Here is a 26,521-nt window from a genome sequence, read left to right as displayed (position 1 = left end):
GTGAAAACAACATTAATCTCATTGTACATCTCCATCAGAGCTCTTGGGTGACCAGGTGTGTTGTCAATGGGCAGTAACATTCTGAAATGAATCTGTTTTTCTGAGCAGTGGGTCTCAACAGTGGGCTTAAAATATTCAGTAAACCATGTTGTAAACAGATGTGCTGTCATCCAGGCTTTGTTATTCCATTTATAGAGCACAGATGTAGTAGATTTAGCATAACTCTTAAGAGTCCTAGGATTTTCAGAATGGTATATGAGCATTAGCTTCAACTTCAAGTCACCGGCTGCATCAGCCTCTAACAAGAGAGTCAGCCTGTCCTTTGAAGCTTTGAAGCCAGGCATTGACTTCTCTTCTCTAGCTATGAAAGTCCTAGATGGTATCTTCTTCCAATATAACTCTTTCATCTACATTGAAAATCTTTTGTTTGGTGTAGCCATTTTCATTAGTTATCTTAGCTAGATCTTCTGGATAACTTGCTGCAGCTTCTACATCAGCACTTGCTGCTTCACCTGCACTTTTCTGTTATGGAGACAGCTTCTTTCCTTAAACCTCAAGAACCAACCTCTGCCAGCTTTAAACTTTTCTTCTGCAGCTTCCTCACCTCTTTCAGTTTTAATATAATTGAAGAGAGTTAAGGCCTTGCTCTGACTAGACTTTGGCTTAAGAGTATGTTGTGGCTGGTTTCATCTTCTATCTAGACCACTAAAACTTTCTCCATATCGGCAATAAGGCTGTTTTGCTTTCTTATCATTTGTGTGTTCACTGGAGTAGCACTTTTAATTTTCTTCGGAACTTTTCCTTTGCATTCACAACTTGGCTAACTTTTGGCACAAGAGGCCTAGCTTTCAGCTTATCTCAGCCTTTGACGTGTCTTCCTCACTAAGCCTAATGATTTCTATCTTTAGATATAATGTGAGGGATGCGTGACTCTCCCTTTCACCTTAACGCTTAGAGGCCATTGTAGGGTTATAAATTGGCTTAATTTCAATATTGTGTCTCAGGAAATAGGGAGGCCTGAGGAGAGGGAGAGAGACTGGGGAATGGCCAGTTGGTGGAGCAGTCAGGACACACAACATTTATCGATTAAGTTCACCATCTTACATGGGTGTGGCTCGTGGCACCCCAAAACAACCACAATAGTAACATCAAAGATCACTGATTACAGATCACCATAACAAATATAATAATGAAAACGTTTGAAATATTGCAAGAATTACCAAAATGTGAAACAGAGACATGAAGTGAGCAAATGCTGTTGGAAAAATGGCGCCAGTAGACTTGCTCAACACAGGGCTGCCACAAACCTTCAATTTGTAAAAAAACACAGTATCTGCGAAGCACAATAAAGTGAAGTGCAATAAAATGAGGTATACCTATATAAGAAATCTTTGCCTCCCTCAAGATCATGAAGATATTCTGCTATGTTTTCTTCTAAAAGCTTCTTTATTCTACCTTTCACATTTAGATCTTCAGTTTATCTGAAATTTACTCATGGGTATGGTTTGAGGTAGGGGTTAAGATTCATTTTTCCATATGAATTTTCAATTAACGCAGATCCAGTTTATTGAAAAAACTAAATTTCCCCATGGCAGTGCAATCTCATGTGTGGATCTGAACCCTCTAGTCTGTTTCATTGGTCAGTTTGTCTTTCCTTGCGTGAATTAGTATAGCCAATTAATTGTCTTAATTAATGTAGCTTTATAGTAAGTCTTAATATTGGGTAGGTTCAGTCCCTCCATTTTGTTCATAATTCTAGCTCTTTGTATTTCCATATGAAGTTTAGAGTCAGCTGGTCAATTTCCAGGAAAAAGAAGAAACTACCATGCCTAGATTTTGTTTGTACTTGCATTGCATCTGCAGATCAAGTCAGGGGAGACTTGACGTCTTTGAATATTGAACTTTCCTGTCTATAAACGTGTATCTCTTCGTTTATGTAGGTCTTGTTTTTCTCGGTAATGTTTTGTAGTTTTCAATGTAGAGGTCTTACACATATTTCATTTAATTTTATTCCCAGGTATTTCATGCTTTTTCATCTTATTGTAAATGGCATCATTATTTTTGTATGTGTTTTTTGCTTGTATATAGATAAAAAAAGAATTTACTATCAACTTTAAACAAGTGACCTTGCTAAATTTTCATATTAAATCTACTAGGATCTTCTATGTTATCCACACATACAATGGTGTCATCTTTGAATATTATCCAATTCTTAGCCATTGTATTTATATTTGCTGCCGTATCATTCTCAGTAGGACCTCGAATGCAATGTTGAAAGCAGTTGTCTTGGTCTTATTCCATCTCTCAGGCAGAAAGCTTTCAATATTGCACTTGTATTTCCGTTAGCCTTTGCTGGGACAAGCCACCCCAAAACTCAGTGGCTTCAAATAGTAATGCTTTATTATTTCTCAGTGTTCTGTGGGCTAGTTGGGCAGCTCCTCTGCTGGTTTCACATAGGTTCACTCATGAGGCTGCTTGGCTGTTTGCATCCAGGCTAGAAGATCCAAGAGGACCTCACTCACACGTCTTGCGTTTGGTGAGGGCTGCTGGCTTGAGCATCTCCTTTGTCCTCCAGGAGGCATCTCATTCTCCAGTAGCTGAGTCTGGCTTCCTTAATAGTGGCCTAAGGGCAGCTTTCCAAGAGGCAGTTTGTCTTTTTAATAAACCATAATTAACAATTATAACTAGACATAGCAACTAGAAAGAGGGAGAAAACAAAACTAAAGACCTGAAAGTTCTATAGATAATTAGCTTATGAATAATCTAGTGCAAGAATCCTTAAAAAAAACTTTAAATGTCTGGGAGCTTTGGAAATAATCCTAGGTGCAGAGGAGTGGATTAAGATCTGGGAAATATGGAAAAGTACTTTTCTTTCATATTATGGAATTATCATCTGGAATTAGGGAAGAATAGGATCTTCCCAGCCACTCACTTTTTAAAATATTTCTCCTAGTGAAGACTAAAAATACAATGCTGGCCCAGGCAAGCCCCTGACACAGTGATCAATGGAACATCGTGGCACCACATCCATCATTTCTGAAAGTTGGATGTAAAAAAAAACAAAAAAAAACCAAACCTTTTGGACTACTGTATTATAAAACCTGTGTAATTCATTAGATTTTGGTTTATTACTCAAATAGTTTTAAAGGTAGCTTTTGAATTGGTATGAACTCCATTGATTTCCAAGGAGCCACGTGTCAGTCTCACCTCTCCATGGGTACTGTGCTACTCTATCATCAGGTTCCTAAGAAAAATGTTTTATTAAACTTTTTAAGGGGAAAAAAAGGTATTTAATCTTGCCATTGCATAGTGAAGAATCAAGGGAGAATATTTTGCAGATTCCTAAGAAACCATTTTGATTATACCTGGAAAACCCCATCTTTAAAAATGAAAAGCTTGCTTAACCTAGAGACTTTATATTTATAAGGTTGATATACTGAAAGTCCTGGGTCTGGGTTTTAAGCAAAGAGTAGTTTTGAAGTCAAAGTTAATTCTGTGTGTAGATTAAAATGCTAAATATACTTTCCTTCAGAAATCAAAGAAAATCTCTTAGCAAAGTTCACCTCCGTACTATAATCAAGAAAACCTCAAATCTTTTGACTCAAACAAAAAGTCTACCATAAAGATGTCATCTCTTCCATGTAAAATTTCAGTTCTTGGAGTTATTCAGGTAAACCACAGGAGAAATTGAGAGTTTAATGTTAGGGATATGGACCAATAGATATATGTATTTTAAATTATTTTCATTATGAAATGTGAGTGAAAAGAGAGATCTATTAGAATAGTGAGATTGATGCTTCTCTTTGTCTTTTTATTTTTCTTTCTTTTTTTTCTTTTTTTTTTTCTGAGGAAGATTAGCCCTGAGCTAACGGCTGCCAATCCTCCTCTTTTCACTGAGGAAGACTGGCCCTGAGCTAACATCCATGCCCATCTTCCTCTACTTTATATGTGGGACGCCTACCACAACATGGCTTTTGCCAAGCAGTGCCATGTCCGTACCTGGGATCTGAACCGGCGAACCCCGGGCCGCCTAAGCGGAACGTGTGCACTTAATCGCTGTGCCACCGGGCCGGCTCCTCTTTGTCTTTTTAGTCTGTAGAGTTCCTATATATGATTATTATTGTTATAACATGTGTTACATTTTCTATTGGTGTCATAACAAATCACCACCACAAACTTAGAGGCTTAAAACAATACAAGTTTATTATCTCACAGTTTTGTAGGTCAGAAATACGGATGGGCTTAGTCCTCAGTTCTCGGCCTCATAGACCAAAATCAAGATGTGGCCAAGGCTGAATTCCTTTCTGGAGCCTCAGGAAAAGAATTGACTTCCAAGCTCATTCAGGTTGTTGGCAGAATTCAGTTCCTTGTGGTTGCAGGACTGAGATCCCCATTTCTTTGCTAGCTGTCATCTGGGTGCTTCCTTTAGCTCCTAGAGATCTCTCATGAGAAAGCCTTGCCCCCAAAAAAGGCTGTTAGGACTTGAAGGAGGGGCCTTACCCCTTGTAAGCCTTAGAGACTGAGCTCTCAGGGACTGTCAAGGGACATCAAGCCCATGGCTTTTAGACACCATGGCTCTACTAGTTAGTTATTGAATATTCAAGGGTTCTCAGGGTTTGAGGTGATTATTTTACGCTGTTCCCACTGTCACCACCTTTCCCAAGTCTACCCTGCCACCACGTCCAGGGAGTCCTTGGTGCTGTAAGTGAGTTTTCACCCTGAGAATTATACTTCTTTTGCCCAACCTCACCAAATGTTGTGGCCTTTTAAAGATTAGGGCCTCCATTGGACAAGCTTGCTTTCTTAGATGTTTTTCAAAATCAAATTTATTGAGCTATAGTTTACCTATCATAAAAAGCACCCATGTTGATGTACCTTTTGATAAGTTTTGAGAGAGTTATACATCCATGTAACAACCACCATAATCAAGGTATACAACATTTCCGTTACCCCAAAGAGTTTCCATGGGCCCCAAGCCAGTCAATCCTCATCCCTCATCCTCCCCATTCCAGGCAACCACTATCTGCTTTCTGTCACCATACAATTAATTTGTCTTTTCTAGAGTTTCGTGTATATATATAATCATATATATCTATATCTACACATACACACATGCACACTTTTGTGTGGCTTTTTTAATTTGGTGTAATGTTTTTGAGGTTCCTTCATGTTGTTATGTATATCAGTAGCTCATTCCTCTTTATTGCTGAGTAGTTTTTTATTGCATGGATATATCACAATTATCCTTTTTCTGTATCACTAGATTAAATCTGCTAATATTTTGTTAAGGATTTTTGTACTTATGTTCATGAGGGATATTGTTCTATAGTTTTCTTTTCTTATACTGTCTCTATCTAGTTTTGGTATTAGGGTAATACTGCCCTCATAAATTGAGTTGAGAAAGATTTAGGACATTTGTTGCTATTTCCAGGTGGCTTTTCTTGGCCATCTTTCGGGCACTACTTCCCCAAGAGGCACAGAGATATCCTTCAAAGAGCTTTCTTACAGGACCGGGGAGGGCACAGAAGCCCTCAGCTCTGCCCTCAGGGCTTTGTGGCTTAGCAGCAATTCCCCACTGCTGCGCGTGGCACATCAATAGCGCACAGATATTCAAGCGCAATACATAGAAACTCCAAAACCCTGACCTCCCGAAGAATTTCAGTCACCCTCTTGAGTCTGGCAGCTTCTGCTTCTTTGCTGCAAAGCAGAGGCCTCCATCCTTCCCTCTGGGGTCCTCTAGTATAATCCCTCTAAACCAAACATGCAGTCTACTTCTCAGAGTAGCAATAAGGGAGAGGATGGGGGGAAGGAGGGATGGTGAAAGGGGCAGGATTCTCAGACATTGAAAAAACAAATTCAAGCCTTGCCTGAGAGTGGAACGGGGAAAGGAGGCACTGTAATGTTCTCTTGTAAGTACCCAGAAGTAAAAATTCAAGAAAAAAGTTAGCATTCCCCTTAAACACTCTCTATAAGGCAAACTAAGGAAAATTTAGATATGTAAACTTGTAGAAAAGGAATCTTACACATCTTATAATGTCCCTCCTCAACCATTTATCTTTTATAAATGTGGACACTGTCCCACATTTCCATCCCTCAGAGATGGCCAAAGATGTTTGAAAACTATTTTATGAGGTTTGGGGGGCCCCAGGCAAATCAAATTCCTGCTGACCTAGGCTGATTCCCCAGAGACCCTGAGTTGGCACGCAGATCAGGCTCTCAGAGCTCTGGCTAGCAAAGTCGGGACAAGGAGCACATTATGATGACTTCCAGCCCAGGACTGAGTTTACTGCATTATGTTATATAAAGTCCCATGATCTTCAAGTGCCTTTTTGTTGATATTTTTGGCTAAGAATAATCATCCTCAATATGTATGTTCTAATTCTTATTGTGTAAATGAGTTTGTATGTGTATAAACACATGTACATGTGGGCAGTTATAATAGTTAACATATGATTAAGGGATTAGTATATTGAGAGGGTAATATACAAAATTTTGAGATTCTGTTTCCCTGTGTTCATTGGGAGACTCACCATAGAGTTCTAAAGGGGCTGGAACAAGTGACCTGAACCATGGCCATTCATGGAGACTCAAGGATGTTAGTCTCCATTCCAGGTAACTCCACTGTAAACCAGGCGTGTTGCTTAGATGGGAAAACAGAACTGAATGGAAGGTTTACAAGAAAAAAAGAGTTGGTTTGTTAGAGGAGCTGGAGTTTGACCTTGAATATAGCAAGGTATTTAGATAAAACCAGTTCCTAGGAGCCAAGGAATCAAGATGTTGCTGGGAGACCATGTAGTAGAGAGCCAAGGAGGAGTGAAGCTCAGGATGGAGGGAAGGAGTCAAGGCCTTGTTTTTAAGAGTGGCAGCTTAAGAAAATGAAAAGGACATAAGATGGAGAGATGAGTCACCAAGTTCAGGTCCTGCCTCTGCCACACTATGGGGTTGGCCTTGCGCCCTTCACATACTCACTCCAGGCCTTAGTTTCCTCATTTATAAAAAGAAAGTTAAAGAAGTTGGTGATTAGATTATGTCTAGATTTCAAGTCCTAAAACAGTCTATGAGGACATGTGTCCTGTACTTTTTTTGCTTGTTTGTTTTATAATGTTCTTTAGAAAGTTGGCAGCTGGTCTGAGATTTTACAAGTAGAAACAAAGAAAGGGGATTTTTGTCTATGCTATAGCTAGAGGCAATGGTCAGGCACCGCAGGACCTCAAAGAGGGGAGCAGAAATTCAGGGGGCAAGAATCAGACGCTGTTCAACTTCCTTCTAGAAGATTTTTTTCTCATTCGTTGTAAGATTTTGTATTTTATTTAAGCACTTGGTGACTTTGCTAAAGGAAGCTATAAAACTCCTGATATCCCAAGACTTAAGCAAACTCCACATAATCTTGTAATTTTCCTTCTCTTACAAATAATAAGGTAGGTCCTATAAACGATTATACAAATCATAACTATTGAAATCTCATGGAGTTCACAGTGGGTTGTTTGACCAGCCTCTCCAACTTCCAAGGGACCACGTCTGTCTCCTGGGAACTGCTCCCTATTCCCTCTTACCCCTTACACACACAACTCTCACATCCACCCACTAGCCTCAGGGTGAGCAGGCGTATCTCTATAATGTGGTCACCCTCTAGCCACCTTCTTGCTGGAAATCTATTCATTTTGAGACTGAGAAAGCATCACAGGAGTCATTTTGGGGTAATTTTTGCTTTGGGGCTCACAATTTTCATGAGTGAATAAGGAGTAGATCTGGGACTAAAGAAGAGAGAGCTAATGATTTTCAAGGTGTTTGCTGGTGGCAGTATCCAGCGGGCAGTTGAACATACCCACAGCTCCCAAAATAAGTGCAGACAAAGGTTGGGAGTCATCAGGGAAAGGCTTCCCTTGAAGGCCTGGGAGCAGCTGTCATCACCCAAGGAGAGTCGACAAGGCTAGAGCAGACCCTTATGCGAAAGAAGAAGAGAAAAGCCAACCAAAAGAGATTGCAAAAGATGATCAGGGCTATGGGCCAGATCTGTGTCACTGTCATCTACTCTCTGAGGAGACAGCCTCTGGCTCACTCACATGCCCTCTGTCTATTCTACAAATCACCAGTTTTTGATATTTTGTGTCTAGAATGTCAACATTTCCAGGATATATTAGCATTTTGGCTTGTCTAGCGATCTGTCTACAAGCACCATTAATTCGTAACTAGGTGAGATAAAATATCTGGCCTTGCTGCATCTGCCACATTTAGCATCCCTTCTGTTCTGTTCAGATTGACAAGGTACCCATTAGACCTTTTGGAAGGGATCCAAATGACTGGACAGCAATATCATAGCTCTTGTAACTTGCTCTAGGCCAAAGAAAATAGGTAAGCATTAGAATCCATCTTTTGGCCTCTTGATTTCTCATTTTGAATGGAAAAAATGGGCTCTGTAACTTTCCTCTTGTAGGGTTCCAACAACAGAAGGGATTCTAGTTCTTGTGGGCAAGTGACCATGTCAAAGATGCAAATAAGACCTAGAGATTTGGATTCTGCCCTTGGGTTTCTTGAGACTGCTCAGAACCATTTCCCCAAGTCTCATCAAATTCTCAGCAGGAATGAGATGAAGTTGGATGCCTTCCTCCAATAGAGCCTAGTATCTTCCTCCCATTTCCATGATACCAGAGATGGACTCAAACACATAGAAATATTGATTTGGTTGGGTGAGCATTTTTATATTTCAGTTCACCAGTCATGGAAAATAAATGGATATGGTTTCAGTTTGAACTATTTCCTTAGGGTTTATTTGTGTATTTAAAACATAAGTTTAGTTTTGCCATTGAGCAAAAAAAAAACCCCAGAATACTTGGACTCAGTTCAAAATTCACAAAAGGTGCAGCTTTTGGTACACAGTATGGTTGAAATCCCTAGCTATTTATTCTTAGCTGTCTCCTTCAGAGACAAGTTGGGTAACATCTTCCCCTTTACTAGAAAGGCCTGTGAAAAATAGATTACTTATTATTCCCACTCTGTTTTCCTCTGAGTAAATGTGAATATTCCTAAATTTGGTAAAATCTAAGTAGATCTTCCTCTCCTGGTCATGTCCTTCCTGTTTTGGTCGTGATCTGGCACAGCTCTTGTGGTCATATGGGGGGTTATTTTTCAGGCAAAGTGTTGCTGTTTCTTTTTCTGCTTGAGTGTTCAGGACCAAATCTATGTAGTAATTCCTGAGACTCCTGCCCTCGACACAAGAACAGTGACGAGGTTAATGAGGTGTTGGAAGACGGCAAAACCAGCTCCAGTGTTACGCTTTCCAACTTTTTAATTAGGAGTCCTGATGAATGGCTTGCTTGTAAAATATTCTTTCACTGGGTGACACCCCCACCCCGCAAGGAGAGGTGAGGAAGTACACGATGAGATAAAGCAGGGCGGTCTCTGTCTGCTTTCTCCCCAGTTTGTCCAGCTCACATCCAGGGCCTGTAGCTGCCTGTAACTGCCATAAATAATGTCCCAAGGGCTTGCAGAGGCTTCCAAAGGCCAGAGCTGCCAGTGTAGCATGAATTACCACGGAAACATGAGATAGCTGGGAGCTTTCTGTCACCATTTTTCTCCTGCAGACCATTGGTTTGGATCCACAGTTTCCCACAGCATTTTTGTGTGTTTATTAGATGGAGCCTTAGATTTGGGCTCATGGGACTGACCACTTCCAGGTACTCACAGCCGTGAAACCAGAAGATTTTCTGGGACTATTCTTATAAAACAACCTAGGAAACTTGCACTATGGAACAGAAATTTTGCCAAGTTTGTACCTCAAAGGAAGCACTGTGAATGTTGTTCACCTCATTGTGTCGTGATAGATGTGTGTTCTAGTAATTTCCAGGACCCTGTGGACCTTATCACTGAGACACAGCCACATTTCTTTTCCCCAAGGGAATCAAGTTTTGTCCAGGAAATGCATCAAGGCTAGAAAGACAGTGTGATTACATGTGGATGGATGAGGTGCAGGGAAAAGAATTCCTTCCAGGGAGAAAACTATGGACCAACCCCTCATTATAATTTACAAAACATGTTTTCCAGACTGTGATCTTTGGACATTTTAAGAGAGAGAGAAATCCATGGGATATTAAGGGGGTTTGAGAGAGGAAACAGTGATCAGCAGTGACAAGAACAGTGAGAGCAATCAGCGCCATTTCTCCTTCTACTCCACTTTTTCAACTTTTAAAAATTTTGATGAGTAGTTCTGAATTTTAACACATGTTTAGATTCCTGTAACCACCACCACAGCTAGGATATGGAAGAGCTCCATCACCCCAAAAAACTCTCTTGTGCTGTCTCTTTATAAGCACACTCTTCTCCGCACCCCCAACACCTGGCAACGACTGATCTGTCTCCATCCCTCTGGTTTTTCTTTCTCTCAAATAAATGGAATCATACAGAATGCCACCTTTAGAGACTGACTTCTTTCACTCAGCATAATGCCCTTGGGATTAACCCCAGTTGTTGTATGTATCAACAGTTAGTTCCAATTTATTACAACATACAGATGTACCACAGTTTGTTTATCCATATACCCATTGAAGGACATTTGGGTTGTTTTCTGTGATTTGAGTCCCTTGTTTTTTTAAAATTGTGGTGAAATATATATAACACAAAATGTGCCCCTTTAAACCATTTTTAAGTGTGCAGTTCTATGGCAATTACATTCACAATGTTGTGTAACCATCACTAATATCTGTTTCCAAAACTTTTCATCACAGGGAAACTGTGTAACCACAAAGCAATAACGCTCCATTCCCTCTCGCCTGGTAACCTCTAATCTACTTTCTGTCTCTCTGAATTTGCCTCGTCTAGATATCTCATATAAATAGAATCATACAATATTTGTCCTTTAGTGTCTGGCTTATTTCACTTAGTTTACTGTTTTCAGGGTTCATCTATGTTATAGCATGTATCAGCACTTCATTCTTTTTTATGGAGTAATGGAGTAATACTCCATTGTATGTATATACACATTTTGTTTATGTGTTCATTGGTCAGTGGACGCTTGGGTTGTTTCTACCTTTTGCCTATTGTGAATAATACTTCTGTAATATGGGTATACAAGTATCTGTTTCAGTCCCTGCTTTCAATTCTTTTGCCACCTCCACTTTTTTTTTTTTTTGAGGAAGATTAGCCCTGAGCTAACTACTGCCAGTCCTCCTCTTTTTGCTGAGGAAGCCTGGCCCTGAGCTAACATCATGCCCATCTTCCTCTACTTTCTATGTGGGATGACTACCACAGCATGGCGTGCCAAGCGGTGCCATGTCTGCACCCGGGATCTGAACAGGTGAGCCCCAGGCCGCTAAGAAGCCGAACGTGTGAACTTAACCACTGTGCCACTGGGCCGGCCCAACCCACCTCCACTTTTTAATTTAAATTGGTGAAGTGGGGAGCAATGTGTATGTGTGAATTCCAGTTTCTAAGAATCTGGTGTTTTGTCTGAATTTAGTAATTGTTCTTTGTGCTTAGTGTTCATAAGGATTTGAAGAATTCCACAATTTTTTGTTCATTAGTCTCCTCAGTATCCTTGAGAGGCGGTCACAGTTCAGGTATGGGGGAAGTGGACTCCAGGTAATGAATTGGAGCCCAGCAGTGAAGACAGCCTCTGTGTGTTTGTGACTTTCTCAGGGTGTGGTATAATGGCTTGCTTGGGTCAAAGTGGTCTCTGCTAAGTATTTCGCATGATCTACTTTATCTGACCTTTGCTACGTTTCACCACAGAGCTTGCCATGCCTTTAGGAGAGGACTTACGGATAGGGGAGGAACTTTAAAAAGGACTGTAAACCTATCCTGGATCACCTGGACTACCACCCCATGACTCAGTCTGGCCACACACTTTGAGTTCCCAGATTTGTAAGGGAGTTTTAGCTCATACCTGGACCAACAGAAGGCCATTGACATCCTGTCACTGGGTAGACTGAAGAGAAAATATGGTGTGAGAACTGAGCCCTTGGGCATCTCACACTAACAGAGGGATTCCAAACTCAAAGGCCTGGTGTAGTTGGTACCTTTTTCATTGCACGCAAAGATGTGGTCGAGAGTCAGCTTGGTAGTCTCTGGTTCACTGGGACTTTTTCCTTGAGTGGATTTTCTTGGTATTACATTTTGGGATGCCTCAATTATGAAACAGAAGTTAAAATAGGTTTATCATCAAAAAGGACAAATTACAACAATAATAATAATTTATAAAGCCCTTTTTATGTGTTGGGCACTGGGCTAACTACTTTCCTCGTGTTGTCACATTTAATCCTCACAATATCCCCATGAGTAGGTACTCACTATCTTCATTTTACAGTGGAGACATAGAGGCTTAAAGGAGTTAAGTCACTTGCCCAAATCACACAGTAGGGTTTCAACCCAGGCAGTCTGACTCCAGACTCATCACGCTGAACCTCCCGTAGTGAAACAGAAGACGCACAGCTACATTTGTCTCCTATTAAACATAATTTCTGTCATTTAATCTCAGCCTAAGAGCATCATCTGTCACATTCATGTCAATATTTTGGATTTTATTGACATGTAACATTGTTTTTAATTTCTTTATAAATAAATTATATATATTTATAAATTTGTATTGGTTTAACAGTTGTGTGAGACTATAAGCATAAGAGTTTATACCTAGTTTTATATATTTGTGTATATTTAAGTAATATTATAATAAAAATGGCTTAAGTCAACACTGGCAGTCCACGGTATTAAGTCATTAACACCTTCAACACATTAACACTGTTTACTTTAAATAAAATCCCTTAAGAGTTTAAGAGACGACATATTTTGATGGACTGGGAGAGAAGAGGTAATGAGAAGGCTTGAAGCAGAAAGCGCTGCTCAGAAATGACTCTGCAGCTGGTTCCGAGGTAACAAGAGGGAGGGGGTTGGCATTTATTTTCTCTTGGCTCTTTGAAGACCAGATTCTACTCTCTTGGCCACTATTGTTGTATTAAAAAGTCTGCTGCCAATATAAATGACATTTTATAGTTCATCGTTCTTTCCTTCAGCTGTTTTTAAGACCTTCTCCATGGCATTCTCCATCTTCACAACTGTGTGTCTCGATATGGATATAGTTTTATTTATACTGCATAGGACTCCATCTGCTTCCTGAACCTTAGCATTTATGTCTTTTATCAAAACTGGAAAATTCTCAGTGAAAATCTCTCCAAATACCATCTGTCCAAATTTCCACTGTTCTCTCTTTCTCCTCCTCGAATTCTGTTCTCCAGGTGTCATGACTTCTTAGTCATCTCACCATGTTACATTCTGGTTAATTTCTTCAGATTTATTTTTCTATTTACTCGTTTTATCTCTTCTGATATCCAATATAATGGGCAAACCATCTGTTGGGGTTTTTTTAATGGAAGGGGAGGTATATTTCACCATTTACATTTTTAAACAGCTTTATTGAGCTATAATTTATGTACAATAAAGCACATCCATTTAAACTGTACAGGTTGATAAGTTTTGATGAATATATGCACCCATGAAACCACCACCACAATCAAAATACGGAACATTTCCATCACCCCTTTGGGAGGTTTTCAGCAATTATTTCTTCAAAGATTTTTTCTGGCCCCTTTTCTTTCTCTTCCTTTGGAATTACAATAGTATGTGTTTTGAACATTTGGACGTTGTCCACTCAGGTCTCTGGGGTTCTCTTCATTTTTCCTCAATCTTTATTCTTTCTGTTGTTTGGGCACCACTGTTGCTCTGTCTTCAAGTTCACTGATTCTTTCTTCTGCCATCCCCAATATGTGATTGAGTCCATCTAGTGAACTTTTTAAATTTCAGGTTTTGTACTTTTAGCCCTAGAATTTCTTTTTCTTTTTTTAGTTTCCATTTTTCTATTGAGTTCCTGTTTGTTCAATATGATACCATATTTTCCTTTAATTCTTCGAACATATTTATAATTGCTTTAAAGTCTTTGTCTGCTAAATCCATCATTTGGAGCCACTCAAAGTCAGTTTCTATTGGCTGCCTTTTCCCCTGAGTATGGAGCACACTTTAATATTTCTTTGCATGTGTAGTAATTTCTGGTTGAAAATTAGGCCTTGTAAATAGTACATCATGGCAATTGTAGATCCTGTTGTATTCTTCTGAGGTATGTTATTTTTTTGTTCTAGTAAGCAATTAACTCATCTGGACTCCAGCTGTAAACTTTGTCACTCTTATGATACAGGGCAGGTAATATCTCTGTTCTTATGGCTTCCCATTGTAACATTTTTTACCTGGCCCTTTGGGAGTCTTCCCTGTTTCTGTGTAATATGTGGTTAGTCAAGGATCTCAGCAAAGATGGAGGTCATTCTCTTTTTATTTGTTGTTTCTAGGGGTTCCCCTCTCCCTAATTTCTAGCTGTTTGACTGCTTTTGGGCTCTGACTCTGACATTTCAAGCCTGTAAGATTCAGCTTTCTGGCACCTGACTTGTGCATGGCTGGAAAGTTCACTCAGTTTAAAAAAAAAAAAAAAAGGGAAAAAAGGCAGAGAATTCAGAGATAGGGCTGCATATAGCTCTGTTGTTCAAGAGCAGATTTCATTCTGGTTTCTGCCTACTTTTCCACCAGGCCCCTCAGGGCCTCCTCCCACACATACGTAGTTTAGCTCTCGGCCAGGGATTTGGGCAGAGTTCATACTCGGAGTTTTATACTCCTTCTGTGGTTTTTCTGCTGCCAGTACTTTTCCTGTCGATTTCTAGCTGTGTTTTCAGCCTTGAACTCTGATCTCTGGCACCTTAGCTGGTAAGGCTGTGGTTTTCCACTGCTATTTCTTTACGGCTCTGGCTGTCAGGGTTGAGCATCACCCTCAGGCCAGGAGACATACACTTTCAATTCTTACTCCTTCCTGTGGCAGTTTTTTTAGATTAAACTCTCCTGCTTCTCTCTCCTTTTAGACTCTCTCCAGGGTCTTTAAATAGTTGTTCTTTAAAAAAACAATTTTTTTAAATCTTTTTTTTATCATTGTTATCTATGGGAAAGTTTCATGACCACTTCACTCTTCTGACGTTTCTGGAAGTAGTCCACCCATTAGGTTTTTAATTTCAATATCTATTTTCATTTGACATTCTGTTTGATTCCTTTCTGCATTAAATCTGCCTAGTACTCATGACAGTCTTTTTACTTCTCATGTTACAAGTCCCTTTTGAAAAATGTGTTTGATCACTTTAAATATACTTATATTATGATCTATATCCAGTTAATATCCAATGAGTCCAGCATCCGGAGTTCTTGGGTGTTCAGCAGTGCCATTTGTTGTGTCTGCTGACTCTCTCATTCAACTTTTTACGAGTAATTTTTGGATTGTGAGCTGGTGATGAAGAGGATGTTAGACTTGGGGAAACCATACATCCTGATTTGGGGTTTGAATCTGCAGAGAGGTTTTGTCTGCTTTTACCTGGTGTCTGAGGAATATCATGGACCATTGTTGATATTAATTTCTAAAGCTAGGGGTTCCAAGGCCAGGCAGGTAGTATGAATTAGTAGCCCAAATTTACTTGAGGACAGATTCATAATTATAAATTCTTAGAGGGAAACTGTTGTTTCTCATGATACAGAGCTGAGGACAGCCATATCCCTAGGCCAATGGCGAGACTTTTTTTTCCTTCATCCATCCCTTCACTGACCCTATAGATCTTTGAAACTCCTGGTTAGCAGTAATCTCAATTATAGGTCTTGCCTGCCTCCAGCTCAAGAGCTAGCCTCCTGTTCCTACCTTCCTTCAGAGAGACCAGGTGAACCCCCAGCACTGCCAGTTCCAATTTACTGCTCTGATTTTTCATTTTATTACTGTCTCCTCTGGGAAGTTTTGATCAGAAAAAGTAAAAAGAAGAGTACACTAAACACCCACCACTTATATTTATTAGTTGTTAACATATTGCCATATTTGCTTTACCTGTGTGTGTATATGTATTTGCTGAGCCATTGTAAAGTAAATTATATACGTCATGACATTTTATCCCCAAATACTTTAGCATGCATCTCCAAAAATTAGGCTTTTCCTTACAAAATTATGTTACTATTTTCATACCTAACAAATTATGTTAATCAGGGTTCTCCAGAGAAATAGGAACAATAGAATGCGTGTGTACGTGTGTGTGTGTGTGTGTGTGTGTGTGTGTAGGGGATAGGAGAGAAAAACAACTAAGTAAATGGAGATAAAGGTCTAAGAAATTTTACCAGAAAATTCCCTAGGACCAAAGGTCATGCATTTCTAGATTGAAAGGGCCCATCACGAACCCAACACAGTGAATAAAGAGATCCACACCAAGACACATTATTATAACATTTCAAATACTGGAGCCACAGAAGATATTGAAAACTTCTGGAGAGGAAAAGAGGTAACATTTAATTGATCAGGAGTCAGAATGGCATCACACTTCTTCACATCAGCATTGTAAGTCTAGGGGACAAAAGAGCAATGCTTTCATGTTTCTGAGAAAGAATAATCTCCAACTGAGACTTCCATACCCAGCTGGACTGTCAACCAAGTGTAGGTTAGAATGAAGACATTTCAGGCACAAAGGTCTTCTGAAAAATAACTTTCCATTTACCATTTGTAAAAACACTACTGGAGGAAATGTTAAAAAAGGGGAGTGAATCAACAAAGAGGATTGCATGGGATTCTGGAACAGCAGAGCTAAAGCAGGAGAGAGGCAGAGGGAATCCCAGGAAAATAATGGAGGGAACCCACAGGGTGATTGCTCTACAGAGGCCCCAAGGGCAGCCTCATGGATTGGGGGGCTCCAGGAAGGACATCTCAATGAAAAATTGAACTCATCAACAGTGTAGTTGATTGTATTGAGAGAATTTTTAGAATTTTGTCAGAAAGTTTGGGGCTGAATTAATGATGAGTAAGTTGAAAATGGAGGAAATGAAAACCAGACACTTATATAAGAAAAGATATGCAATCGTCCATGTGGTTTATATGTAACTAATAGTTACGTTGTTTTATTAATGTAAACATTGAATGTTGAGCTAACCAGTGATGTGATGTGACTATATGGGGAGGATGGGAAGGGCGCTAGGATGGAGTGGACTCTGTGTGCATAGCTGGCTGGTAGATAGGGTAAAAAGCTAAATCCTTTATTTTCCATAGAATAAAACCAATAGATACTGTTCAATATTGAAGATAAACAAGAAATGCAATATCAGCATATTGTTTAGAAATGCGAAGTTAAGTATCAGAAGATTTATCTGGTAGAAATGAAAGTGGTTGCCTCTGGAAAACAGGAAGCAGGAGTGCGATGGGAAAGGGGACTGTTTTTTGTTATAAACCCTGTGGTACTATATGAGTTTTTAGACTACATGCCTGAATCAGTTTGATAAAAAAATTTTGGTTAAATATCAAAGTTAAAACTTCCTTAATTTCAGAATTTTAAATACTCTTTGTAACTAATTAACTGTGACATGTTTCACGGTCCATCCTAACATCACGATGTTGGTAAAGTTGTAAGTCATTCTTACCTTCTTCAAGGGCAGAGTGTTCCACCCCCTAAACTTGCCCTGTTTAATGCAGCAGCCACTAGCTATACATGGCTATTTAAATTAAAATTAAATAAAATTCAGTTCTTCAGTTGCGGTAGTCGCATTTCCAAGTGCTCAATAGCCACAGGTGGCTGGTGGCTACCGTATTCGACAGCACAAGTATCGTTTCTATCATCACAGAAAATTCTCTTGGATAGCACCATCCTAAACCATTCTCAGATTCATCCCGTCTTCCCAGTTCTTTGCTGTTCTCTTGGAGGCAGTATAGAATTGTGATTGAAGGTACGGGCTCTGGAGTCAGACTACATGAGCTCAAGTGCGGGCTTGACTTACTAGCTGGGTGACTTTGGGCACATCGCATAACCTCTCAGTCTTTAGTTTCCCCATCTATAAAATGGGATGCTAGTAGTACCATCACCTCCTAGGGGTTGTAAGGATAGACTGTGATATTGCATTTAAATGAGATGCTTAGCACCATGCCTATCCCATGGTAAGCACTCAGTAAAGGTTACCTGCTGCAACTAGTATCATCATGGCCCACTGCATATCCCTTCAGCTACCTCTGAGCTCACATGCAGCCCCGATGGACAGTCCCCATACAAACTGACAACTTCCACCTCAAGGGCCTGCCTCTCTCTTTTCTCTACCCAAGGCCCTCCTTGGGTGTTACAAGAGTTTCCTCAGGCTACAGGCAGAGCTGGGATTACACCTCTGATGGAAGCCCTCAACCAGAGAAGGATGGCATCAGTGGATAAGTACTCCATGTACATTGTTGGGGCAATTCCAAGGTGTCTTCTCCACCATCCCTCAGGGCCCCCCAGTGTAATCTAGCCCCACTTGTCCACAGCAGTGAGCTGCTCAGTGATGTACCTTTTCTGGGCCCTTCTCCTGTCCCAGTCTTGCTCTCCCTTCCTCACTTGTGCTGCTTTGGCTCTCCACCCAACCTGCACTCATGTCGTGGTCTCAGGGTCTGTTTTGGGGGAGCCCACACTAAGATAATCATCATCACCATCATTATCATCAATTCAGATTCTTCCTATCTCAAAACTAACTCTCCCGACTGGTTTACCCATCTTCTTTTCCACATAACAGCCAGAGTTATCTCAGTTTAATATAAATGTGGAGTTTTGACTTACCTGCTTAAAGTCTCCACTGGTTCCTTCTTGCCAAAAGGCAGAGCTTCAGCTTAGTTCTGCAATAAAGAACCTTCACAGACGCACCAGAGGGCCGGCCCGGTGGCGCAGCGGTTAAGTTCGCACGTTCCGCTTCTCGGCGGCCCGGGGTTCGCTGGTTCGGATCCCGGGTGCGGACATGGCACTGCTTGGCAGCCATGCTGTGGTAGGCGTCCCATGTATAAACTAGAGGAAGATGGGCACGGATGTTAGCTCAGAGCCAGGCTTCCTCAGCAAAAAGAGGAGGACTGGCAGTAGTTAGCTCAGGGCTAATCTTCCTCAAAAAAAACCCCAAAAAAACCCCCCAAAAAAACAAAAAACAACAACAACAACAAAAGAACCTTCACAGACGCACCCGAGCCTGCCTCACCAGCCTCACCTCTGCTAGTTATGCTGCACACCATCCTTTAAATACACCATTCTCCTCTGCACATCTGTGTCCTAACAGAGGCTGTCTCCTCTGATTGGAGTCATAATAATAGCCCTAATAGTTACTAGTTATTGACCACTTACCCTGTACCAAGCAGTGTTCTATGCAATCTGCATGGATTAGTTCATTTAGTCCTCATGACAATCTTACGAAGAAGGTTTTAATATTTTCCCTGTATTGGAGATGTTGAAACCAAGGCTTAGGGAAGTCATACACTTTATAGGGGAGTTGGGTAACTCCAAGCTTGTACCCTATACTTGGCAGGAAAGTGACATCACACACACGTAATCAACTTACAAGAAATCAGCTTTACTCACTCAGGAGAGGAAGAGACAGAGAGAGAGAGACAGAGAGAGAGAAAGGAGAAAGGACAGTAAATAGTGTGGCTGGTCTGCCTGGATCCTACTCTGTGCATATGTGCTCCCAGGGTAGTGAGGGGGAGGCAGGAGTCTGCTGTTATCCCAGTTTTCTGGGCATCTCATATGGGGAGCACGTCACTGACTGAGTAATTACAGTGCTTAATTTGCAGTGTTCATATGATGTAGCCCCCCAAACGCATGCCAGTGACTTACTAAGAGATGGTACATCCATCTCTCTGCAGCTTTTTCAGGGCTGACTTTGACCGCATGTGACTAACTCCCCTTTACAACCTGACCCTCCAGTGCCTGATCCGTGAGTGACATGAGACTCCATGGTCCTGCTTCATTTTCCCACTTCCGCACCTGCTCATCTCTTCCGACACAGGTCAAATGTCACCTCCTCTGGGAAGCTTTCCTTAACTCCTCTGGGAGGACTTTTTCCTCCTGCTTGTCCTCCTGTGGCACCCTGCACGCATTTCTCTTAGCACTCCCCACCATTGCTTTCTGATAATTGGTTTTTATACCCTGTTCCCCTGCGAAATTGTGGACTTTTCAGTAGATCCTTTTTCTTTCTTCATTCCCCAGTGTTGGTTACAATCCCTCCTCCACAGCAGGGGTTCAGGAACTCTCTTCTTTGTGTTGGGAAGGCAGCTCTCCATGCCTTCTAGAAAAAGGAATGAGATCAACTCAGAGTGGTTATTATATGGCATCAGTCACGTTTCCTTTCTTTCTTTTTTTTTTTTTTCTTTTTTAGGGATTGGCACCTGAGCTAACATCTGTTGCCAATCTTTTTTTTTTCTTTCTTTCCTTCTTCTTCTCCCCAAAGTCCCCCAGTACAGAGTTGTATGTTCTAGTTGTGGGTCCTTCTAGTTGTGGCATGTGGGACGCTACCTCAGCGTGGCTTGATGAGTGGTGCCATGTCTGCGCCCAGGATGTGAACCGGGAAACCCCACACCGCCGAAGCGGAGTGTGCAAACTTAACCACTCTCCCACGGGGCTGGCCCCTATGGCACCAGTCATATTTCTTACAGAATCCGGAGTACCAAAAACATCTATTCTATCTCGATTCGCTTTCTGTCTCTTTGATTCCTTTATTCTTTCTAGAGGTCACTGTTTGACCGTAGGACTTTAAGAAGCCAGTATCTGCAGAGTAATGTGGGCTGTTGAGTTTTCCTCGTTAGATCTGCATAAACATGGTGATGTTATCTATTTTCATACCCAGATTAAGACGTCTCCGCCAGCCAGCCAAATCCCCCCAAACCCTGAAACTGGCACCATCTCTGAAGAGTTTCCAAGTTGCCTTTCTGTTTTCCTATCTTGTGAAGGATGTGGTTTTTGGTTGCGTGATTCTTTTTAAGCTGCTTCATTTGTTTTTGGACTGATTAATAGCACAGCTCCCCAAACTTGGACAGAAACGTCAACTATGGAATCTCTGGAAGCACAGCAATAAGCAGCTAATTAGTTCATGTTTTCCATTTGAATGAGACTCAAATACACAATCACTGCTTCCTTGTTCTCTCTCTCACCCTTGACTACGCTGGCAAACCTCTCCTTTTGGGTATAAGGGGATTTGTTGGAAACGAAAAGCATTTTCCTATACTCCACCTGCTGGATGGAATGAATAAAGGCCTCAGGGAAAGAGCTAAACATTTAGCAAATATAACCTCACCCCCAAAGTTTCAAGTCTGGAATACATTTCCCAGTCTCAGATTTGAACCCAGTCCAGAACATGCATGTTGAGACTGATTATTTGTGTCCTTTGGCAGAGGGTCTGGAGAAGTGTTATAACTTAGTTGTGTGGGGAGAGAAAGGAGGGAGAGAGAATGATTACGTATGTATAGCTTCCACTTGGTTATCTACAGATGTTGGAGAATGGAGCCCACCTAACTTCCTTCTTCCATCACTGGCATCTACCTTGCTGGCTGGCCTCAGTTCACACCATGCCCCCACCCCTTGCTCTCCACACTGAGCCTCAGTGGCATTGTGAGGGCCTTAGCTCATGCTGCTGCCTCTATCTGGAATGTTCTTCACAACCCACGCTCCAGCTCTTTACCTAGTCAACTCTTATCCTTCCTTCAGCTATCAGCTCACTTCCTCAGGGAAGCCCTTGAGTAAGTTAAATCCCCCTATTATGTATTCTGAGGGCACAGCATACTTCTCCTCTGTAAGCACCCATCACACTTGCAATTTTACGTTTCTCTTATGATTCTTTGCATAAATTGCTTCCTAAGTGTAGTATATGTATATGGGACAGATGATATGCAGGTGTTCTTTTTTATTTTATTTTAATGTATATTAGAAAAATAGATAGCAGTAGTAATTAATGCTTATCCTTTTGTGGACAGTTTTGCTTACAATGGGCCTAAAGTAGATAAAACTGTGAATCCACCTTTCATAAGCCATATGAATTAGAAGTACGATGATCAGGCAGTGGGCATATATGGCAAAAATTTTGGAAGCAGTATTCAAAAGACTGAAACTTGGGGAATAATATGTTCAGATGTGTCCCTCCCTGGAATGTAAGCAGGAAAGAGCTTTTTTGTGCCCTATTGTACCCACCAGGCCTGGTGCATATTTGGGCCTTAATAAATGTTTGTTGAAAGATTGGACAAGGGATTGAATGAACTGTCTAATGACTCAACGAGTGCCCCTCCCATGTGGCACCAGGCCAGCCATAGATCTGATGATCAGGAAGAGAGCTGAGATTTCTCTTGAGGATCACCCATAGGGATTACACACTTTGGAGACGGGTTGAAACTTGGTAGTCTTGAGCTTTCAGCTTGCCCAAAGACTTTGTAGACTCAAGGGCTGCAGGGGATCCTTGCAGTTATCCCACTCAGAGCAGTGCCTCTAGCATCCTGGGCACATATCATCACAGACAAGGTTCCCTGGAAGCAGTCTCTGAGATGAAGATTAGCATGCAGAAGTTTGTTAGGGATCTTGGCATCACCACCTGTGGAAGAGAAGGAAGCAGACGGGGCAGAGAAGGAGAAGTTGAGGCAGTCTCAACAGAGGCCTCAGCTGACTTTGTGAGAAGTTCTGAGCTTGGAATGATCCTTTGGAGCTGTCCAAAGCTGAAGCAAAGGGCCAGGCAATTACGCACCTATGCAGACCACCTGAGAGGGGCGTGCGCTTGAGCTCACCTCACCAAGGCCATTCCTGCCGGTGCTAACGGCTAAGGCAGGCCTGCGGGTCGTACTCTCAGCAAGTGGGAGGGTCATTTCTGAAGGGGGACCTGGGTGAGGCATCAGAATCTACCACAGGTGTCCATCCAGGCTCTCTATGAAAATCTCGAAGGGTTGCAGGTATCAATCACCTGCAGATGTGCTTCAACCATAGTTGGAATGGCTGTAGTTGTTCAAAAAAACATTTTTCTTTATATTGACCCAAAAAACCACCACCTTGTCAGGTTCCAAATATCTAAACTCATTGTGACTACCAAAGTAAGAAAAACAAAATGACCCTCGAACCATCAGAAGAGAGCTATAATATCTCATTTTAAATCTTCTCAACTAAAAACACCTAGTTTCTTCTGCTGTTTTTTTGTATATGTTTTTCTGGCCCCTTATTATTCATCTGCTACCCTCCACATAACTTTTTGTTTTTAATTTGTAAAACTTCATTTAATATGCAGCAGGTAGAATGAGAAACAATAGCCCAGATGTGCCCTGACCAGTTCAAGCTACAATAGGGCAATTACATTCTGTAATCTGTGCCTTATAGAAGTAAGCTTGGAGTCAACCAGGATTCCTATATCTTTTTCAAAGGAATTGCTATGAAGCAAGATCTCTCTAAGTATGAATTCATGAAATTGATCATTGGAAACCTAAATGGAGAAACTGAAAGATGATTTTTAACTCTATCTTATTATTGTATAATATCTATAACTACATTCATTGTAAAAATAATAGCAAATGTTTATTTTATCTTTATCATACGTCAGATATCATGTTAAAAATACTTGCATATTGGGGCTGGTCTGGTGGTGTAGTGGTTAGGTTTGCGTGCTCCACTTCGGTGGCCTAGGGTTCATGGGTTGGGATCCCAGGTGTGGACCTACACACCACTCATCAAGCCATGCTGTGGTGGCATCCCACGTACAAAATAGAGGAAGATGGACATAGATGTTAGCTCAGGGACAATGTTCCTCAAGCAAGAAAAAAAAAAGTACTTGCATCTCATTTGATCCTCCCAACTCTCTGAGGTTGACACTATCTGTATCCTCTTTTCATAGAGGAGGAAACAGAGGACAGATAGATTAAGTAACTTGCCAAAAGTTACAAAGTCAGTAAATGGAGGAGCCGGGATTCCAATCCTGCCAATCTGAATCCAAAGCTATCTTCTCTGTATAAGTATATTACATTCATTTGGGTTGATTTAAATTAGGGAATGACTGACTATCTCAAGAAAGTACCTTGAACATGCATGGTGGTCTTCAGAGAAGCTCAGAGAGCTTAGAAAGACAGTAGGGTTTTTTTTTTTTTTTTTTTTTTTTTTACTTTTTATTAAGATTATGATAGTTTACAACTTTGTGAAATTTCAGTTGTACATTATTGTCAGTCATGTTGTAGGTGCACCACTTCACCCTTTGTGCTCACCCCCACCCCCCCTTTCCCCAGGTAACCACCAATCAGTTCTCTTTGTCTATATGTTTAACTTCCACCTATGAGTGGAGTCATACGGAGTTCGTCTTTCTCTATCTGGTTTATTTCACTTAACATAATACCCCCAAGGTCCATCCATGTTGTTGTGAATGGGACTATTTTATCCTTTTTATGGCTGAGTAGTATTCCGTTGTGTATATATACCACATCTTCTTTATCCAATCATCAGTTGATGGGCACTTAGGTTGCTTCCACGTCTTGGCTATTGTAAATAATGCTGCAATGAACATTGGAGTGCATGGGACTTTTGGAATTGCTGATTTCAAGTTCTTTGGATAGATACCCAGTAGTGGGGTGGCTGGGTCATATGGTATTTCTATTTTTAATTTTTTGAGAAATCTCCATACTGTTTTCCATAGTGGCTGCACCAGTTTGCATTCCCACCAGCAGTGTATGAGGGTTCCTTTTTCTCTACAACCTCTCCAACATTTGTCACTTTTTGTTTTGTTTATTTTTGCCATTCTAACAGGTGTAAGGTGATATCTTAGTGTTGTTTTGATTTGCATTTCCCTGATGATTAGTGATGATGAGCATCTTTTCATGTGTCTATTGGCCATCCGTATATCTTCTTTGGATAAATATCTATTCATGTCCCCTGCCCATTTTTTGATTGGGTTGTTTGATTTTTTGTTGTTGAGTTGTGTAAGTTCTTTATATATTATGGAGATTAACCCTTTGTTGGATATATAACTTATAAATATTTTTTCCCCATCAGTGGGTTGTTTTTTTGTTTCAATCCTGTTTTCCCTTGCCTTGAAGAAGCTCTTTAGTCTCATGAAGTCCCATTTGGTTATTCTTTCTATTGTTTCCCTTGTCTGAGAAGACATGGTGTCTGAAAAGATCCTTTTGATACTGATGTCAAAGAGTGTACTGCCTATATTTTCTTCTAGAAGCCTTATGGTTTCAGGTCTAATCTTTAGGTCTTTGATTCATTTTGAGTTTATTTTTGTGAATGGTGAAAAAGAATGGTCAATTTTCATTCTTTTACATGTGGCTGTCCAGTTTTCCCAGCACCATTTGTTAAAGAGACTTTCTTTTCTCCATTGTAGGCCCTCAGCTCCTTTGTGGAAGATTAGCTGTCCATAGACGTGTGGTTTTATTTCTGGGCTTTCAATTCTGTTCCATTGATCTGTGCACCTGTTTTTGTACCAGTACCATGCTGTTTTGATTACTGTAGCTTAGTAGTATGTTTTGAAGTCAGGGATTGTGATGCCTCCAGCTTTGTCCTTTTTTCTTAGGATTGCTTTAGCAATTTGGGGTCTTTTGTTGCCCCACATGAGTTTTAGGATTCTTAGCTCAATTTCTGTAAAGAATGTCATTGGGATTCTGATTGGGGTCGCATTGAATGTGTAGATTGCTTTAGGTAGTATGGACATTTTAACTATGTTTATTCTTCCAATCCATGTGCATGGAATGTCTTTCCATCTCTTTATGTTGTCATCAATTTCTTTCAGGAAAGTCTTGTAGTTTTCGTTGTATAGGTCTTTCACTTCCCTGGTTAAATTTACCCCAAGGTATTTTATTCTTTTTGTTGCAATTGTGAATGGGACTGTGTTCTTGAGATCTTTTTCTGTTAGTTCGTTGTTAGAGTATAGAAATGCTACTGATTTGTGTATGTTGATTTTATACCCTGCAACTTTGCTGTAGTCGTTTAGTATTTCTAATAGTTTTCCAATGGATTCTTTGGGGTTTTCTGTATATGAGATAATGTCGTCTGCAAACAGCGAGAGTTTCACTTCTTCATTGCCTATTTGGATTCCTATTATTTCTTTTTCCTGCCAAATTGCTCTGGCCAAAACCTCCAGTACTGTGTTGAATAAGAGTGGTGAGAGTGGACACCCTAAGACAGTAGCATTTTTTAAGGGAACAAAGCCCCCCAAAACTGATGCTTTCATCAGGGACTTTCTCCACTATTACAATAAGCTTTTAAGGAAAGGATCACATTTATCCATCTTTTAATACTGTGTCTAGCCAAATACCTAAATCATGGTTGTGCCGGTTTCCAATTTATTGCCGATCTGCTCTAAATCCTTGCCTTGTCTTGTGATACTGCCGCTGGACCCTGTAAAGATTTCTCCTTTGTCAGCTGATGCAACTTAAGATTTGTCAGTAGAGGGCACTGGAGGGTAACCACAAGGGGAAGGGGCTTCTCTTCAGGGCTCTTGTGCTTTCCTTCTTGCTCCTTGGCACAGTGAGTGTCCCGTGGCTGCTTGCTGCTGGAGATCTAGTAGTACACAGCCTCTGGGGATTTTCGCTGGCACCCAGGAAAGTTGCTTCCAGAGAGTTTCCCCAGCCCTCCAGTGGGAAGCTCCCTGAAGCACCTCAGTGAGGTCCTCACTGTCCTGTGGGCCACAGCCACTCCTTTGCCAGTGAAGTCTGAATCTCATCCTTGAAAGAAGGCCCTCTCTCAAGTTTGTTCCT

The sequence above is a fragment of the Equus przewalskii genome, chromosome 13, assembly GCF_037783145.1.
Source record: "Equus przewalskii isolate Varuska chromosome 13, EquPr2, whole genome shotgun sequence".
Classification (NCBI taxonomy): domain Eukaryota; kingdom Metazoa; phylum Chordata; class Mammalia; order Perissodactyla; family Equidae; genus Equus; species Equus przewalskii.
Note: the sequence above shows the minus strand (reverse complement) of the source record.